This window comes from Eurosta solidaginis, chromosome 4 (genome assembly GCF_040869045.1).
Source record: "Eurosta solidaginis isolate ZX-2024a chromosome 4, ASM4086904v1, whole genome shotgun sequence".
In the NCBI taxonomy this organism is placed as follows: domain Eukaryota; kingdom Metazoa; phylum Arthropoda; class Insecta; order Diptera; family Tephritidae; genus Eurosta; species Eurosta solidaginis.
This window is the reverse complement of record NC_090322.1, coordinates 79395658-79416037: the sequence shown is the minus strand read 5'-3', so window position 1 is coordinate 79416037 and position 20380 is coordinate 79395658. Positions and strand designations below refer to the sequence as shown.

The 20380-nt window shown below is 36.7% G+C and overlaps 1 long non-coding RNA gene across 2 annotated transcripts in view; it reads right to left on the bottom strand.

The window, feature by feature from the left end:
• Positions 1 to 20380, bottom strand: part of LOC137250005 (uncharacterized) — a 259672-nt gene that overhangs the window by 237466 nt on the left and 1826 nt on the right. The window contains exon 4 of one of the 2 annotated variants that reach the window (XR_010952686.1): positions 15147 to 18712. The exons of the other annotated variant lie outside the window; for it this stretch is intronic. This is a non-coding gene — a long non-coding RNA (uncharacterized lncRNA). Of the gene's footprint in view, positions 1 to 15146; positions 18713 to 20380 lie in introns of those variants that run through there. 2 annotated transcript variants of the gene reach the window in all.

The window sequence follows — 20380 nt, the reverse complement described above, 5'->3', positions numbered from 1 at the left end:
TACCTTTACAATTATAAATCTAATTGACTTCTGCTAATGCAATTAGATATTAAATTAGCTAGAATTAATTGATTCTAATTGCATTAGCAGAAGTCAATTAGATTTCTAATTATAAAGGTAACCCAATTTTTTTGCTAATGTCAACTAATTGCAATTAGATTTACCATTAGAATAAAAATTTCAATTATCTAATGGGAATTAGTTGAACTATTTCTAATTGTTTAATGAATTAGAGAATATAAACCAATTGCATCAATTGCTAATTCTAATTGGAATTTAACATGTATGCATTATACCTTAACTGAAAAAAATAGAATGATGAATATCGAAAATAAATCGCTCACTATTAATGAAAAAATAAGTAAATCTATTGAATATTACAATAATTCATACCATTCCACTACGAAAAAGAACCAATTAATATAGAATCAGGAAATTGTTATAAGTCAAAAATACATAGTAATATAATTAACGAAAAGAAAAGATATTTAAATAGAAGAAATGTACAAAGAGAAAATTATGAAGAATTCAGAAAAGAAGGCTATATTGAAAATTATAAAAATGTACGTCATAAGGAACAACCAAAATTTGTAAAATGTGAATTAGAAAATGTGCATATTACAAATGTTAAAAGAAAAAATAAGTATGCATGCTACTTAAATATCGAAAATATTAAATAATACTAAAAACATAAATATATGTAGAAATAATTGCATATACATGCATATTTATATATTTAAATTAAGGCTGTAATTATATATATAGTATATAATGAATTTTAACGTTCATACATATACATACGTATATACATACTATACAATTTAAATAATTGTATTGTACGATTTTATTTGAGCAAATAACTTTATTTTTATTCTTTTTTGTTACGTTACACTCGCTACACATTTGTAACAACAAAGTTGTCTCTCTCCCACTTTATTATGTAAATTCTCGGTATATTTAATATTCAATTACACTACATTACAACAACACTATGTTTCTCTTTTTAAATATACATTACTTGTTAAGCTTTCTATCAATATTAATCTCTTCATGTAACTTGATCTGAATATTGGCTTTAAAATAAAAACACTTAAAACCAGTGGTTAACTTTTCTTACTTACATAACTCATGCATCAGCTTCTTTGCAAAATATGGTCGGACGAGTGCATGCCCGACGATTGTAATCTAAGTGTTCTTCCCTCAGTCCACAAGAAAGGGAATCATGCAAACTACGCCAACTGTCGCGGAATCAGCCTTCTTAATATCACATATAAGGTATTGTCAAGTGTATTGTGAGAAAGATTGGAGCCCACCGTGAATCTTAATTACTTACTTACTTAATTGACGCTTAACCGTCTAAACGGTTATGGCCGTCCAACAAGGCGCGCCAGTCGCTCCTCAGCTTCGACAACCGGCGCCAATTGGTCACACCAAGGGAGTTTAAATCGTTTTCCATCTTGTCCTTCCAATGGAGTGGGGGCCGCCCTCTACCTCTGCTTCCATAGGCGGGTTCCGATAGAAAAACTTCCTTGGCCGGGGCATCATCTTTCATTCGCATAACATGGCCAAGCCAGCGCAGCCGCTGCGTTTTAATTCGCTGGACTATGTTGATGTCTGCATATAGCTCGTACAGCTCATCGCGGTATATAGGCAGCTCCCTTTCGTGCTGTCGAAGGCGGCTTTGAAGTCGACGAAGAGGTGATGTGTGTCGATTATCTTTTCACGGGTTTTTCCAAGATTTGGCGCATTGTGAAAATCTGGTCGATGGTAGATTTACCAGGTCTGAAGCCGCACTGATAAGGTCCAATCAGCCGGTTCACGGTGGGCTTCAATCTTTCGCACGAAACACTTGAAAGGACCTTATATGCGATATTAAGAAGGCTGATTCCACGATAGTTGGTGCATTTTGCAGTATCCCCCTTCTTGTGGAGTGAGCAAAGAACACTTAGATTCCAACCGTCGGGCATGCACTCGTCCGCCCATATTTTGCTGAGAAGCTGCTGCATGCGCCTTACCAACTCGCCGCCGTACTTGAATAGCTCCGCAGGCAATCCATCAGCGCCCACGGCCTTGTTGTTTTTCAATCTGGTTATTGCTATTCTAACTTCGTCATAATCGGGCGTGGGGACATATATTCCATCATCATCGATTGCGGGATCGGGTTCTGCATCTCAGCGCGGTGAATTGCTGCTTCCCTTCCATAATCTAAGCACTCTCTGGACATCAGTTACAAGGTCAGCGTTTTCGTTCCTACAGGAGTTTACCCCGGTCTTAAAACCTTCCGTCTGTCGCCGTATTTTTTGGTAAAATTTTCGGGCGTTATTCCTGGTGGCTAGCAGCTCAAGCTCCTAGCACTCACGCCTTTCTGCTTCTGCTTTTTTCTTCCTTAAAAGGCGTCTCACTTCCCTTTTCAACTCACGATAGCACTCACACACTCCTCTTGTCGCGCTCGCTTTTAACGTAGCCCTGCAGGCAACGTCTTTTCTTTCGGTTGCAACGCGGCATTCTTCATCGTACCAGTTGTTTTTCGCGGCCGCCGGTAACCAATTTTTTCCTAGCCGGCATTACGAAGTGCTTTGGAGGTATGCTCCCACTGCTCCTGTATTCCTTCAGGATGAGTTGTGCTCTAAGAGAGCAGGTGTAAGAGTCGAGTTGCGAAATCATTGGCAGTCTGTTGTGATTGAAGCTTTTTGATATCTAGCTTTCCTTGTGTTTTTTGTTCCTTGGTTTTAGCCGCGTTGAGGCGGGTGCGTATTTTGGCTGCAACGACATAATGGTCCGAGTCGATGTTAGGTCCTCAGAACGTGCGCACATCTAAAACACTGGAGGCATGCCGTCCGTCTATCATAACGTGATCGATCTGATTGTGAGTATTTCGATCATGAGACCGCCATGTAGCTTGATGTATTTTTTTATACATGAACCTCGTGCTGGATATGACCATATTTCGAGCATCGGCAAAGTCAAGCAGCCTCAGTCCGTTAGGAGAAGTTTCATTGTGTAGGCGGAACTTTCCGACTGTAGGGCCAAAACACTTTCTTTGGCCACCCTGGCGTTAAAGTCGCCAAGCACGACTTTTATATCATGGGGCAGCGCTCGTATGTGCGTTCTAATTGTTCATAAAAAGTGTCTTTCTCCTCTGTCAGCGCATGGGCGCAGATGAATGATATATTAAAAAATTTTGCTTTATAACAACAACGCTCGTCCACAAGCCTGAACGCCAGCACTTGGCGACAAAGTCTCTCTCCCACCACGAATCCGACGCCGAAACTGCGCTTATTCGTATGGCCACTCCAATAGATGTCAAAATGTTTGATATTCTTTCTTCCTTGCTTCGTCCAATGCATTTCTTGGATGGCGGTGATGTCAGATTTTGCTATGACGAGGACATCAACCAGCCGGGCATCTGCACCAATCCCATTCAGGGAGCGGACGTTCCAGGTGCCTGCCCTCAATTCATTGTCCTTCAAACGTTTGCTATGGTCGTCATCAATAGAGAATGTATTTATCGGAGGCTTGTTGTTATATTTCATTGGAGTATGGTTTTACGTGGTGGGTCCCAAGCCCAGTGCACAACCCTCTCAGCGGGGGTGAAAATATTACTTGCACGTTTATATAGCGAACCGCTTGCTCCAAGACAAACGCCCGCTTGCAGCCGCACCTAGAGGTGTACAGACGCTCCCGATGAGATCTCCCCCGGCTAGCCCTTAAACCGATTATGTCAAAGTGGCCTAGCCAGGTTGTCGCCTGCTCACATTAGCTCACCGCTAAAGGGGTGTTTAGCGGCTACCCAGAGGATACTTGGCCGCAAGCGACCGGCAGTAGTGAGCTGCTTGAACCGCATGCAAAAGAATCGCTCTAGCCATTCCCAGGTGAATGGCGGTCAGAAGCTTTCCCCACTTCTGGACTTATGTGTGGACTTCTACACACGGCTCCACCGTGAATCGGCTGATTGGATATTATCAGTGCGGCTTCAGCCCTGGCAAATCTACCATCGACCAGATTTTCACAATGCATCAAATCTGGGAAAAAACCCCGAAAAAACAATCGACACATATCACCTCTTCGTAGATTTTAAAGTCGCCTTTGACAGCACGAAAATGAGCTGCCTATATGCCGCTATGCCGGAATTTAGTTTCCACGCAAAACTTATACGGCTGTGCAAAATGACGTTGAGCGACACCATCAGCTCAGACAGAATTGGGATGGACCTCTTCGAGCCGTCCGAAACTAAACGGGGTGTCAGACAATTTTTGATGCTGGAAAAAATTATACTAGCCGCATAACTTAACCGCTCTGGAACAATAATCTATAAAAGCGTGCAATTACTGCCGTATGCTGATGATACTAATATCATCGACCTGAATACCGTAATGTCAGCTTACTTCAAACTGGAAAAAGAAGCGGTAAATATGGGTTTGATGGTGAATAAGGACCAAACGAAGTACCTGCTGTCATCGAGCAAAGAGTTCATATGCGTATTGGCGCCACGCTACTGTTTGGAGCCATAATTTCGAAATAGTAAACGACTTCGCTTATTTGGGAACCAGGATTAACACTAATAACAACCTCAGCTCCCAAATCCAGCGAAGAACCACTCTTGCCAATAAATGCTACTTTGGACTAGGTAGACATTTGAAAAGTAAAGTCCCCTCTCGGCAAACGAAAATCATGCCCTACAAGTCACTTATTTATTTATTATAATTTTTCTTTATTCAGTCAGTTCTTGGCATTGTAAAATCAAGATATATCTTCATGTAGATATTATTAAGCGCGTTAACAGCTCTAGTAACGGGGGCAAAATTATGGTTATTAAATCATTAGGGACGTTGAAACGTATTTGCTCAAGCAAAACTGTACAGTCAGTAAGCCCATTGAAAACATCATAGATAAACATTAAAGACTTTATGATTCTCCTACTAGCAAGAGGTTTCAAGTTTATAAGCAATCATCGGGCATTATAAGATGGAAAAGGATCATCGAAGTAAAGCGGTTGGAGAGCAAAACGAGTGAAACTCCGTTGCACACGCTCAAACCTGTCGGAATGAGAAGCATAGAATGGGTTCCAAATATAGGAGGCGTATTCTAACTTCGATCTAACAAGGCAATTATAAAATGATTTTCTTGTATAAGGATCTTTAAAACCGTTCGCATATCGCTTTAGAAATGCTAAATTTGAGTAAGCTTTAGGAATTGCAAAGTTGATGTGATTAACAAAGGTGAACCCGAGTCAAAGGGGGGAGGGGTGATTCCCCCCGGGCCCGTGTTTTCTGAGAGACCTGCGATTTAGAGGTACTAAGACATTTTTCAGGGGTCTTTAGTTGTTCCATGTGCAATTTTTAAGCCGAATTTCAGAAGCAACGAATATCTGCATTTCGTTTTAATATTATAGTAAAGTGTGAAAAATAATTAGAAAAGTCTTTACCTTAAAATTTAAGACTAAATAGTTCATTTGGCAGCTGACTCAAAACCATTCAGGTTCCGCATCCGATTCGACTATCGATTCGACTAGGATCTTTAAAACCGTTCGCATATCGCTTTAGAAATGCTAAATTTGGGTAAGCTTTAGGAATTGCAAAGTTGATGTGATTAACAAAGGTGAACCCGAGTCAAAGGGGGAGGGGTGATTCCCTCCGGGCCCGTGGTTTCTGAGAGACCTGCGATATAGAGGTACTAAGACATTTTTCAGGTGTCTTTAGTTGTTCCATGTGCAATTTTTAAGCCGAATTTCAAAAGCAACGAATATCTGCATTTCGTTTTATTATAGTAAAGTGTAAAAAATGATTAGAAAAGTCTTTACCTTAAAATTTAAGAATAAATAGTTCATTTGGCAGCTGGCTCAAAACCATTCAGGTTCCGCATCCGATTCGACTATTCATAATGATTTTTTGCTTGGGCCTTCGAACAGTGAGGAGACAATAAAAACATCAAACAAAAATGTATGTTTACATGAACCCAAAATCGTAAAGTTTCGTGGTGACACTGATAAAGTTTCATCTTCAAAAGACCTTCCAACAATACCACCAACTCTGTATCAAAGTCCATATTATTTAAACGACTTCGACATCGGTACCGTGAATAATTTGTTGTTTCGGTCTGAAGTAGTCAACGAAATAATTCGTCGAGGTCATCAAAAGTGTCCTGTTATTTTTCCACGTGATCGTCGTGACAAGGCATTTCCTACCTCGTTGTTAAACAGAATCTTGCCAAATGGAGAGAAAGTGGAGCGTGACTGGTTGGTGTGGAATGCCAATAGCAATGCTTTTTAGTGAATACCATGTCTTCTGTTAAGCACCAATACTTTAAATCGACCTAAAATGTGTTGTCCTGACGGATATTCGAAATTGCAGGTGGGAAGAAGCTATACGATGAACTGCCAGCACCCGAAAATACTCAAGATCACATTAAATGTTGTATTCAATGACGATCTTAACAAAATCTAATTCAAAAGGAGGCTACAATGGATACACTTATAAACAGCTAATCACTGAAACTCAAAAGTGGAAAGAAATTTTATATAGAATTTTGGACACTATTTTATTTTTGAGTGAAGGAGGCCTAGCTTCCAAATGCGAAAGTATATATCTTGGTGAACGAAACGATGGACATTTTTTGGGCATCTAAGATCTCATAAGCCATTATGATCCGATATTTAGAGATCATTTGAGGAAAGTTAGGATTTCATAACAGCAGCACAAACTTTTACAAGTTCACTATCTTTCCCCAGATATTCAGAACGAGTTTATAGAAATTTGTACAAAACACGTGAGGGAAACTATATTAGATCAACGCAAGAAAGCCAAGTATTTTGCTATTATAGTTGATGCTACGCCTGATACTAGTCACGTAACAGACTACGTTCATTTTGCGCTACCTCCATTTCAATTCGAAAGCAACAAATTTTACAATTTAAGAACGGTTTTTTGGCTTTCGTGCATTGTAACCAAAAACTGGTCAGGAAATCGCTACTTTAATTTGCCATACTCTAGGTTAACATGAAATCCCATTAAAAGATTACTCGCCTTGTGCAACCCACAGTCTGAATTTATGTGGTGTTGATGCGTCAGAATGTTGTACGGCTGCAATTACTTTCTTCGGAGTTGTACAAAAATGTTTTACTATTTTCAGCAGCAGTCTACAACAATGGGGAATCCTCAAAAAAATGTACCGAGCTCTCTTCACAGTCTTTCAGACACTAGGTGGTTGGCTAGAATTGAGGCAATCAGACCATTCGCAAACCACGTTCCAGGATTAACACAAGCACTAAACGCATTATTTAAGCCAAATTTGACTGCACAAGCACATCAACAAGTTCGAATGTATCTTGCTGTCCTCAATTTTATTCAAAATACTGGCTACCATTAATGAAAGAAACATCGTACTCCAAGCTAGAGACGCCACCATAGATATTGTGGTCCGACATCTGGTTCCCCCCATAAATTCAGAAAACAAAAATTCGGAAACACATTTTTTAAGAAAACATTAGTCAGAACCCTTTTTTTCAGAAAGCCAAAATTCAGAAACAAAAATTCAGAAATCAATATTCAGGAGTAAAATTTCAGAAGTCAAAATTAGAAAGTCAAATTTAGAAGTCAAAATTCAGAAAGTAATTTTGCGCAAAATTTTATGTTTTTTTGCTGTCTGATTACTTTCTGAATTTTGACTTCTGAAAATTTTTTCAGCCTGGAACACAGCAACGTCGAAAGAAGGCGTTATATCCAGTCGAATTATGGAATATGTATAATATCACCAAATTGGGTGAAGTCCGTATAAATAATTCTATCGAAAGGTGGCACAATGTCATTCTAAGTGAGTTTGGGATACACCCTAACATATTTAATTTCATAAATAAAATAAAAACGAACATGCAATAACAGAAACAAAACTGCAGCAATTTTCAGCTAGAGGCGAGCCATATCGGAAACGCAAGATAAAATATAAAGACTTCGTTTTTTTAGTATTGTAAATTCATTTGAAAAGATAAACGCGAAAAGATTTAATTAATTACATGCTTGCTATTGCACACAATTTAAAATTTTAGATTTTACTACTTTTCTTTATACATAATTCCTTCCAAATAAATGAGGGTTTCTGAATTTTGAGAAAAATTTTATGTTTTTTCTGTCGTGTTATTACTTTCTGAATTTTGACTTCTAAATTTTGCCTTCTGAACTTTGACTTCTGAAATTTGACTTCTGAGATTTGACTTCTGAGTTTTGACCTCTGAATTTTGTCTGGAAAAAGGGTTCTGACTAATGTTTTCTGAAAAAATGTGATTCTGAATTTTTGTTTTCTGAATTTATGGGGGGCACCACGACATCTAGATGCCTTATTAGCTGATTTGAAATTGATCAGGAACCAATGGGAAACAATTTTAAACGTATGCAAAACAGTTGTTATTCAATTCAACATCTCGCTAGAGTTTCCTGACATTCGAAAGGGAAAACCCAAAAGACGTTTTGAAGATAATGAGATGATTACGGATCGGAGTCTGATTTTAAAAACAATACATTCTTGGTGATTGTCGATTCGGTAATCACTGGCATTACTGAACGATTTGCAGCTATGAGAAATTTGAACGCGACATTTTCTTTTTGTGGCATGAGTGAAACTACGGTTCGGGCGAGTGCAGCAAAATTTGTCGAAAAATACAAGTCGGACGTTTCTCAAATGCGAAATAATTCAATTGAAACACATTTACGAAGCAATTTTTGATAAAGGTCTGTCACCATTGGAACTGCTAATAGCCATCTATGTTTCAAATCTATATATATAAAAATTTTGCCGTTTTTCGCGTTGTGATGAACTTTACGGAGAATGGCTGAACCGATTTTAACCACATTGAAGAGACACATGTTAATTATCATTCAACCATGCCCAACAACAGTCTTTGTTTACATTTTGTATCTCCTTTTGACAACCGCAGCGACCATGCAATGAAAAAAATAAAATCAGCTGATGATTTGAGCCAACCATATCATTCAACCATGCGAGGTAGCGTTCCTCTTAAGCGTGTGGTTGTTGTTGTAAACGGTTTGCATGGAGAGTACATTTTACATTTATGTACAGAAAACCAGCATTCAAATGCTGCAATGCGTGGATTGTGGTATTGGTGGCTTTGACAGCATTGTTAATCACAAACATACAGCCTGATTGTGTATCTCAAGACGAACGATCGTTTCGTCTGCCAGACGATTCGTTCGTGTATATGTATCATGTAAGTAAACGTTCGTCTGGCCACATGAAAACAATTTATTGTTACGTTGTTGTCGTTTAGATAGGTAGTTTGTAACTCGAATACAAGAAAAAAGTGAGACGACAATCGAGCAAAATAGACGAAAGGTTATTAGTGATCGTCTTGATGGTGGTGGATGATTTCAGTAGTTTTGAGACGAAGCACAAGCTTATACAGCGCGTCTTTTCGCCGTGGCATTGGAACAGAACGGACGTGGTAAGTTAAGGTGGCAAAACAGTGAAAGTGAAAAGTGTAAATGAAGGCCAGAAATAATTATTATTTTGGAAATTTTAATGAAAATATCTGCGGAAGTGTGAAAACAATCTCTTTTCTTAAATATTTTCTCTAAAAGTAAAGAAAAAATACAAAATTACAACCGATATTTCAATAAAATAGTCAAAAATTTCGCCGATGAATGACGGCTTCTGTTCTAAGTTTTTTTGGTTTCTGCACGTGGTCAATTTGGAGGGGAAAAAACATAGAACATGCTACTGTAACCAAAAACATGATTCATGGACCGTGTGGTACGTTAGATCAAAATTCTCCATGTATGGTTGATGGTAAATGTTCAAAAAATTACCCAAAGCAATTAATTGCTGAAACAATGACTGGAAATGATGGATATCCATTGTACCGTAGAAGATCACCAGAAGATAATGGAAAAACAGTCACTGTGAAAATAAATAATCAAGATGTGGAGATCGATAACCGTTGGATAGTTCCGTATTCCAAATTATTATCAAAAACATTTAACGCACATATAAATGTTGAATATTGTAACTCCGTAAAATTCATCAAATACATATGCAAATATATCAATAAAGGAAGTGACATGGCACTATTTGGAGTAGCAAATCAAAATGATGAAATTACTAAATGCCAAATGAGAAGATACATTAGTGGGAACGAAGCAGTTTTTAAAAAAATATAATCATTTCCGATTCATGATCACCATCCAGGTTTTATTCATTTGTCAGTCCATAAAAAAGTGGGCAACGTGTTTATTTCACTAAAAATACTGCTCAACAAATGGCCGAACGACCACCAGCAACAACACTAACTGCATTTTTCTACTTATGTGAAACAGATTCATTTGCATGAACATTGCTTTATTCAAATGTGCCTAAATATTATACTTGGAATGCATCATCAAAGTCATGGGTACGAAGGCAACGAGGAATGCCTGCAGATGGATATCCTGGTGTTCATTTGGGTGATGCAATCGGACGACTTTACACTGTGCATCCAAGTCAAGCGGAATGTTTCTATTTACGTTTACTCTTAGTTGATATTCTCGTCCCAAGATCATTCCAAAGTTTGAAACGAGCTAATGGTCATCTTTCTTATACTTATCGGCAACCATGCGAAGAATTGAATTTGCTTGAAAATGATAATCATTGGGATGCAACTCTTATGGATGCAGGTGCAACAAGTTCTCCACACCAAATAAGAACACTATTTTCCATCATTATTGCTACATGTTTCCCAACAAACCCAATAGGAATGTGGAGAAATTACCGAGAATACATGACAGAAGATATTCTACATGAAATCCAAATTTGAATTACACAGATTAATTATATTATGAGGCATTAACTAAAATCGAAGACTTTTGCCTGATGATTGCAAATAAAACTCTGAGTGAGTTAGGTGTGATCGCACCAAATCGTCCGATGCATGATGCATACAATGCAGAATTAAGACGTGAAAAAGAATATGATGAAATGAGCTGAACACATTTGTAACAACAAACCTAACAAAATTAAACACAGAACAAAGGCAGGCATATGACACAATTATAGACAATGTTGCAAATGAAAGAGGAGGAATATTCTTCTTAAATGCACCAGGTGGGACTGGAAAAACGTTTTTGTTGTCGTTAATTTTGGCCACCATTCGATTACAGAATAATATAGCATTGCCTTTGGCATCATCTTGAACAGCGGCAACTTTATTGGTCGCACTGCACATTCTGCATTAAAGTTACCATTAAATATGCAAGTAAATGAAGAACCAACTTGCAATATTTCTAAAAATTCTGGAATGGGAAAGGTTTTACAAACATGTAAAATTATTGTATGGGATGAATGTACGATGGCTCATAAAAAATCACTGGAAGCCTTAAATAGAACACTGAAAGATTTGCGAAATAACACAAACATATTTGGTGGTGCACTAATTCTATTGGCCGGTGATTTTCGACAAACTTTGCCTGTTATTCCCAAATCATCAGCAGCTGATGAATTGAGAGGATGCCTTAACTCTTCTAATCTGTTGAGGTATGTTCAAAGACTCACATTAACTACCAATGTTCGTGTGCAGTTAGAGAATGATCCAACAGCTGCTGAATTTTCCGAACATTTGTTGCAAATTGGAAATGGACGAAAGCCAATTGATAAGAATACAGGCATGATCACACTTCCAACTAATTTTTTTATCGTAACAGAATCAAGAGTACAATTAGTGCAAAATGTATTCCCACATATTGCACAAAACTATCGAAATCAAGATTTCAGGTGAGGTTGTGACCTATAAATCAATTGATTCAATCACTAATCCCGACGATGTAGTGAATTATCCAATTGAATTTTTGAACTCACTTGATTTGCCTGGCTTGCCACCACATCGTTTGCAATTAAAAGTTGGCGCAGTGATCATTATATTGAGGAATATCAATCAGCCGAAACTATGCAATGGGACAAGATTAGCAGTGAAACGAACAATGAACAATGTAATTGAAGCAACAATTTTGAAAGACAAATTTAAGCGTGAAGATGTTTTGATTCCGCGCATTCCAATAATTCCAACAGATTTGCTTTTTGATTATAAGCGACTTCAATTTCCCATTCGCTTTGCTTTTGCTATTACAATCAATAAGTCACAAGGTCAAACACTTCAATTGTGTGAATTGACCTAAGTTATCCATGCTTTAGATATGGACAACTGTATGTAGGATGTTTGCGAGTAGGGAAACCATCGTTAATGTATGAAACGCATGAAACTAAAACCAAAAATGTTGTGTATCAGAAGGCTTAGGAATAAGTTCTTATTTTGCAATCATTAGAGTAAGTCACTAAAATAAATAAAACATTGTTATTAGAATAAGTCACAAAATAATGACCGAACATGAATTAAATGATAAAACAAGAAAAAACAAAGAACACTTTTCATTTCTATTTTTCTTTCACCCAGCGAAGCGGGTGAGGGTCCGCTAGTCTGTATACAATTTTCCCCAACATTTGTGTTGCTTTACGTATCTTTTGCACTATAACTGTCACTGTAGATAGTGCAGAACGTAACTAGAAAAGATTATTTGAAACAATATGCGGCTATGTAAAAGAGGATTTTAGTTCTACGTTACAATAAAACAGTATAAATAAGAAATGTGTTAACTTTATTTTCAGCTCTTAGTCCAAAAATCATTTAGTTGATGTGGCAAAAGTTTTTTTTGATGTAATCCATCAATAGTGATTCATGAATGAGACGTCATTAATTCAAATATATTAGTGGATTTTTTATAGTCGGCCCATAAATTGTTTAGTCCCGGGCCCGGCCCTGCTTGAGGCACTCCGGAGGTGGCCCGTCCTGCTGTATGGTGCAGAAGCATGGACCATGATGAACATCAGATGAAGCGCCTCTGGAAGTGTTCGAAAAAAAAAATCTTCGAAAGATTTAGGACCTCTACGTATTGGTGATGGCGAGTACCGAAGAAGATTTAATGATAAGCTGTACGAGCTTTACGCAGACATAAACATAGCAACCTTAACGGTTTGAAAACATAAACATGTTAAAAAAAAATAAGAAAAGAAAATTTGCAAACAAACATATAAGCCGGATACCAGCGAAACTGCGCTAGATCCTCTTCACATGAGATCATTGTTGGCTGTGTGACTTTGTCGTCTTGACTGACATGAACACAGCCTCGAAAAGTCAAGGCCGCCTCCAGCTTCCCCTCTTACTGCAGTTTAATCACTGCTTGTAGAGAGTACGTTTTAACCTAGTAAGGCTCTCTCGCAGATTAAAATTATTATATTCCAAGAAACACCAAGATAACAGCGAATTTCGTGCGCCTACGGTAGTCGCCAAAAGCTCAGCGAGTACACAGAGAAAAAAAGCTGGTACAATCAACCAAAATATGGGTAGAATCAACCAAAATTACTGTCAATTCTTATCTATTACTCGAAGCTGTTAATTCAACAGCATCAAATTGTTTATCCTAAATCAACATTATTTGGCAGTTAAAACAACGAAACATCTGTTGTCTTCATATTAACAGTGACCCTGTTAAATCAACATATTTTCGTTATTTTGAAATTGACAGCTTGAACGACAAAAACAACAGTATTTGTGTTAAATTAAAAGAGATTCCTGTCGACTTGAAAATGAAGGTTTTCACTGTTGAAATAACAGATAGTCTCTTACTGTAAAACACCTGTGAATGCTGTTGAAATAACACATATGCTGTTAGTTTCAAAGCAACTATGAATACTGTTAAAATAACAGCCATATCTTTTAATTTCTAATCTACCATAATACCCGTTGAATGAACAAAACGCAGTTAAATACTGTTTTGAGTTTTATTTTATTTATAAAAAGTCTTTAATAGTAAAATACAAATATTTATTGTAATTTTTAAATAACGTTAAGGAATAATATTGTACATATTAAAAAAGTTACAATTGTTTTAGTCGTATGTAATTAGTCGTGAAATAAGGCCCAAATGATCAACGACGCTATGGGAAAATAGCAATTTTGTTTTATTGTATTTTATTTAATTTTGCTGTATTATATTTTATTTTCATTTCATTTTACTTTAATTAATTTTATTTTGTTTCATCTAATTTTATATTATTTCATTATGCGCAGCTATGGCAGGTTGTCTGAAAAATTTTCTACTTACTATTCCAAAAAACAAAATTCAATTTTTCAAATTTAGAAAAATTAAAAAATAGCAATAATTATCATTAGAAAAAAAAATATTGTCCTGGCCTTGAGCTCGAATCGAACCTTGAATCACTTATTTCATTATGTTTTAATTTACTGTTTTTTTATTTATTCTTTATTATTTTATTTATGTCTATTATTTATTTTATTTTGTCTGATCTTATTTTACTTTAGTTTATAATATTTTTAATTATTTTATTGTATTTCATTTTGTTTTATTTTATTTTAATTTTGTTGTTCTTTTTTCGTATTTTATTTTACTGTATTTTATTTTATATTATTACAAAGTACAAGTAATGTATTTCGTTTTGTTTTATTTATTATTTTATTTAATGTTATAATTTTATTTACTATGTTTTTTATTTTATTTTCTGTTATTTACTTTTTCTAATTTATTATGTTTTATTTCAGTTTATTTTATTTTATCACATTTTATTTTTTTATTTTATTGATTATTTTAATGTTTATTTTATCTTATCTTATCTTATTTTAATTTAATTTATTTTATTTATTTTTTGTTTTACTTGTATTTTATTTTATTCTATTCATTTCGTTTTGTTTTATATTATTGTTTTTAATTTGATGTAACTGTATTTTGTTTTGTTTTATTTTATTAAAAAGTTAGTTTTTATATTATCTATATTATTTTATGTTATAATTTTATTTATTACATTATTTGTTTTATTTTCTTTTATTTATCTTATTGAAATTTATTCTATTGTATTTCGGTTTATTTTATGTTATCATATTTTATTTTATATACCTTTTTTATTTTATTTTATTTTATTTTATCTTATATCTCAATTTACTATAACTTTGTTTTATTCTTTTCTAATTATAAAATTTATAATGGTTTCAGTCGTATATAAAATGTCATTAGACATTGTATGAATGTTAAGAGGAAAACTAAAAAAATTTTCAATTTCATTTACAGCAAGTACTTTAGTATTTTTTTTGGTAAGGAAATCTTGATAGTGTTCATCAAAACTGTGAACTCCTATTTCCGATGAAATAATATATACTTTTTTATTTAAATCAATAACTATAAATTCAATTTTATGTACATACAACTTATCATTGAAAAACAAGCACAGATATTAATTACTTTTATATGAAGTTGCTTTGTATACAATTTCTTTTACAAATATAAGCGTGTTGACATCAAAATGCAGTTTTATGAAAATTTGTACATGTTTTGAAATTTCTTTATAACTTATAGATACATTATACTTAAATTCAAGCGGAATGCTACACTTAAATATAAAATGAGAGGATTGGAAAGAAACTTTTTTGGCGAGTGAGTATGCGCCATTACGTCTTGAAGTAACATTACTCATATACTTTTTTAGTGATGTATGCTTTGCTTCATATCGCATACACCACATTTTTTTAATGGTCCGCCATTATAACAATACTTGCATAATGCACCATAAAATGGTGCTTTGGTTTTAATTTTCTAAAACATTTGATATAACGTTTGTGATGTTTGAATATGGTTTGCTGTAAAGTTTCTAAATTTTCATCACTCAAAGAAGAAAGAAGGCACAAATCTGTTATCTTTATAAGAAGGGTTAATAGTTTCCATACTTTGCCATTTCGGGGAACTTTATCGCTAATAATTAAAGGGAAAATATGTAAAAATGGTTTGCGTCTGATGTTGTCATTCTAATACATCCTTTTTTCAGATTAATCAAAGTCACCGGGCACGAAATTTTAACTTCCAACTCCCCATACGGAAATACCCTTATTCGCATATTTAAAATATCTAAAGTAAAGTATCTCTTAACTAAAAAATATAAACGCGATCTGAAGAAGTCAACGAAATAATTCGTCGAGGTCATCAAAAGTGCCCTGTTATTTTTCCACGTGATTGTCATGACGAGGCATTTCCTACCTCGTTGTTAAACATAATCTTGCCAAATGGAGAGAAAGTGGAGCGTCACTGGTTGGTGTGGAGTGCCAGTAGCAATGCTTTTTATTGCCTATTATGTCGTCTGTTAAGTACCAATACTTTAAATCGACCTAAAATTTGTTGTCCTGGCGAATATTCGAAATTGCAGGTATGGAAGAAGCTATACGCTAAACTGCCATCACACGAAAATACTGAAGATCACATTAAATGTTACATTCAATTGCGATCTTTACAAAACCTAATTCGAAAGGAGGCTACAATTGATACACTTATCAATGAACAGCTAAGCACTGAAACTCAAAAGTGGAAAGAAATTTTGTATAGAATTTTGGACACTATTTTTTTTTCAAAAAGCGAAAGGATGGACATTTTTTGGGCATCTAAGATCTCATAAGCCATTATGATCCGATACTGAGAGATCATTTGGAGAAAGTTAGGATTTCACAATAGCAGCACAAACGTTTACAAGTTCACTATCTTTCCCCAGACATTCAGAATGAGTTTTTAGAAATTTGTGCAAAGCATGTGAGGGAAACTATATTAGATCAAGGCAAGAAAGCTAAGTATTTTGCTATTATCGTTGATGCTATCCTTGATGCTAGTCACGTTGACTACGTTCATTTTGCGCTCACTCCATTTCAATTCGAAAGCAACAAATTTACAATTCCAGAACAGATTTTGGCTTGCGTGAATTGTAACCAAAAAACTGCTCAGAAAATCGCTGATCTAATTTTGCCATACATGATTGAAGATTGTCGTGCACAAGGGTACGATAACGGCGCCAACGGAGCACTACGTCACATTCTCGACAAAAACTCGAATGCTGATTACTCGCCTTGTGCAACCCGCAGCTATGATAGCGTTTTCTTTTCTGGATAAAGTGTTACGCAAGCGTTGTTGTTCTATTCTAAAAAACAGGCAACGCCTTTACGGGGTATTTCGTTCTTTTGTGAAAATTCTTGCCTGCTCGCAACGCAAAAGCGTTACACTTTTACCCTATATAAAATAGCGGTGTGGCAGTGCAACTTTGTGAAACTCTCAATTCGCTCTTAACTTCCATATATACTCTGTTAATATGAGTGAATTTGGTGAGTTGAAATGTTCTTTGTATGCACTATAAATGTTGACCATTTTCTGGGGTAGGAGTAACTCTATTGTTGTTGTTGTTGTTGTTGTAGCGATAAGGTTGCTCCCCAAAGGCTTTGAGGAGTATTATAGATGTGATGTTCCTTTGCCGGATACAGATCTGGTACGCTCCGGTACCACAGCACCATTAAGGTGCTAGCCCGACCATCTCGGGAACGATTTATGTGACCACATTAAACCTTCAGGCCATCCCCTCCCTCCCCATCCCAAGTTCCATGAGGAGCTTGGGGTCGCCATGGCCTCGTCTGTTAGTGAAACAGGATTCGCCGCGTATAGGTGAGGTTGACAACCTGCAGGGTTGCGCTACACAGCCCCTGGAATCTGATATTTTAGTCCCCTCTTACGCATACCTACCGCGGGTATATTCTGGCCCCCTAACCCGATGGGGTAGAGTATTACCATTTACTTAGGCAACAATTTATTTCAGAAAAGAAAACGCTATCAATTTATGTGGTGTTGATGCTGCAGAATGTTGTACGGCTGCAATTATTTTCTTCGGCAGCACTCCACAACGATGTGACATCCTCAAAAAAAAATGTACCTAGCTCTCTTCATAGTCTTTCAGCCAAAAGCCAAATTTGACTGCGCAAGCATACGGCGATGTTACCGGCATTCTCAAGTACATCAACAAGTTCGAATGTATCTTGCTGTCCTCAATTTGGTTCAAAACCCTACCATTAATGAAAGAAGCGTGGTCCTCCAAGCGAGAGACGCCACCACAGATGTTGAGGTCCGACATCTAGATGCCTTATTAGCTGATTTGAAGTTGATCAGGAACCAATGGGAAACAATTTTAAACGAATGCAAAACAGTTGCTATTCAATTGAACATCTCCAAAGTTTCCGGACATTCGAAAGAGAAAACCCAAAAGGCGTTCTGAAGATAATTTAAATGAGATGATTACGGATGATTCAGAGTCTGATTTCAAAAACAATACATTCTTGGTGATCGTTGATTCGGTAATCACTGGCATTACTGAACGATTTGCAGCTATGAGAAATTTGAACGATATTTTTTCCTTTTTGTGGCAATTTAAGATATGGATGAATCTACGGTTCGGGCGAGCGCAGCAAAATTTGTCGAAAAATACAAGTCGGATATTTCTCAAAGCTTAGAATGTGCAATAGTTCACTTGAAACACATTTACGAAGCAAATTTTGATAAAGGTCTGTCACCATTGGAATTGCTAAATGCCGTCTATTTTCAAAATATGTATACAATTTTCCCCCAACTTTTGTATTGGTTTACGTACCTTTTGCACTTTACCTGTCACTGTATCTAGTGCAGAACGTTCCTTCAGCGTCCTTTCAAGAATGAAAGACTTTCATAGATCGTGTTGATCTAAAGAGCGAGTTTTAGGACTTGCCACGCTTTGTGTTGCATTCGTTTTGGCAAGACAGTTAAATTTTGACATTATTATAAAAAATTTTGCAGCGAAAAAAGCAAGTAAAGCCACTCATTGATATCCGAACATTCTATATTGAATAATTAAAATTTATAATCATCATTAAATTTATCAGAAATGTATGAAAATGTTACCAAATAACTAGAAAAGATTATTTGAAATAATATGTGGCTGTTAAAAGAGAATTTTATTTCTACGTTACAATAAAATAAAACAAATAGTAAATATTCTGTGTTAATTTTATTGTCAGCTCTTAACCAAAAATCATTTAGTTGATGTGGCAAACATTTTTTTTGATGTAATCCATCAATAATGATTTATGAATGAAATGCCATTAGTTCACGTTAATCAAATGTATTAGTGGATTTTTTATAGGAGGCCCGTAAATGTTTTTAGTCCCGGGCCCGGATTTTCTCTACGGCCCTGGTTTGACGACGCCAGAGTCTCCGGACCCAGAGCCAAAATATCAGTACCTCTAAAAGCACATACGAGCAGCTTTCAAGCGGAAGTATTCGCCATATGTTGGTGCGCTAAGCTGAACCTTCAGCGCTGATACTCCAATGAAACAATTGCCATACTCAGACAGACAGTCAGGCCCCACTAAAGGTAATTGTGCCGTTCGAAATAAAGTCAGCACTGGTCCTTGGGTGCACAACGTAGTACTGTTGCATTGGGTCCCAGGCCACAGGGGAGTACAGGGTAATGAGCAGGCGGACTCTAGTGTTTAGTTTGTTGCGTCCCTCTAACAAATTATCATCCTCCCAGTAGATCCATGCAGCAGGTCTGTGCCATACTCTCCTCCTCCGGCAAGGTATCGAATCCGTGTCCTTCTCCTGACCCCGGTCATGAGAAATGGTTTTGCTGCGTTTGCCGGAAAAGAATCTTTTTAGGACGGTCATACTCTTGTCAGTGTGTCATATGCAAGGGATGGTTGCATCGGACAGGTTGCTCTGGGCTTGATCCCAAAACCCGACGTACTCGTAACTTTGACAAATCTTTTGTGGCTTCTTGTTGTTCACGCCCTCATTACATTATGACAAAATACGGCACCTGAGAACACAGCCGTATGAAGCTGAAGAACACAAGCAGGTCCTGAGTGAACTCCACAAACAGGCGTCGGACCTCTATGCCAGGAATTGCCCGGTGAATCCTGTACTCAAAGAAAAAAACTAGCAGAGTAGGAATGCACTCTCTCTAAGAAAACGGGAGTCACTCTAGCCTAACTTCGATCTGGATACTGTAACAGGTTAAACTCTTACCTATCCAGAATCAACCCCGACATACAAAACATATGTCCTGCTTATAATGTGTCCCCACATGACACCAACCATCTTTTTAGCTGTATTGTGGAATCAACGCCTCTAGCACTCCTCTCATTATGGTCCACCCCTGTTGAAACTTTCTGTTTCCTTGGACTCCCGTTAGAGGACATTGATGACAATTTGTGATCTGTCGCATCTATTGGATGGGGCGAAGCACTGCTACAACAAGAGCAGGCGGACAACCCGGAAAGAGAGACAGGAACTGCATGACCCATCGATCCCGAGCCGTTCCTGTCAGTTGGCTCACAGGGGCATTTATTAGGAGAAGGGGGGGGGGGGGGGGGGGGGGGAGAGAGAAGAACACTGGAGCAATACGCCAGGTTTGAGACAATCTGAGTTACTGTTAGGAAGTTATAGCACAAGTCGCTACAGGGCAATAATAGACCTATCGAAAGATAACCGAAGAATCCCAAGAG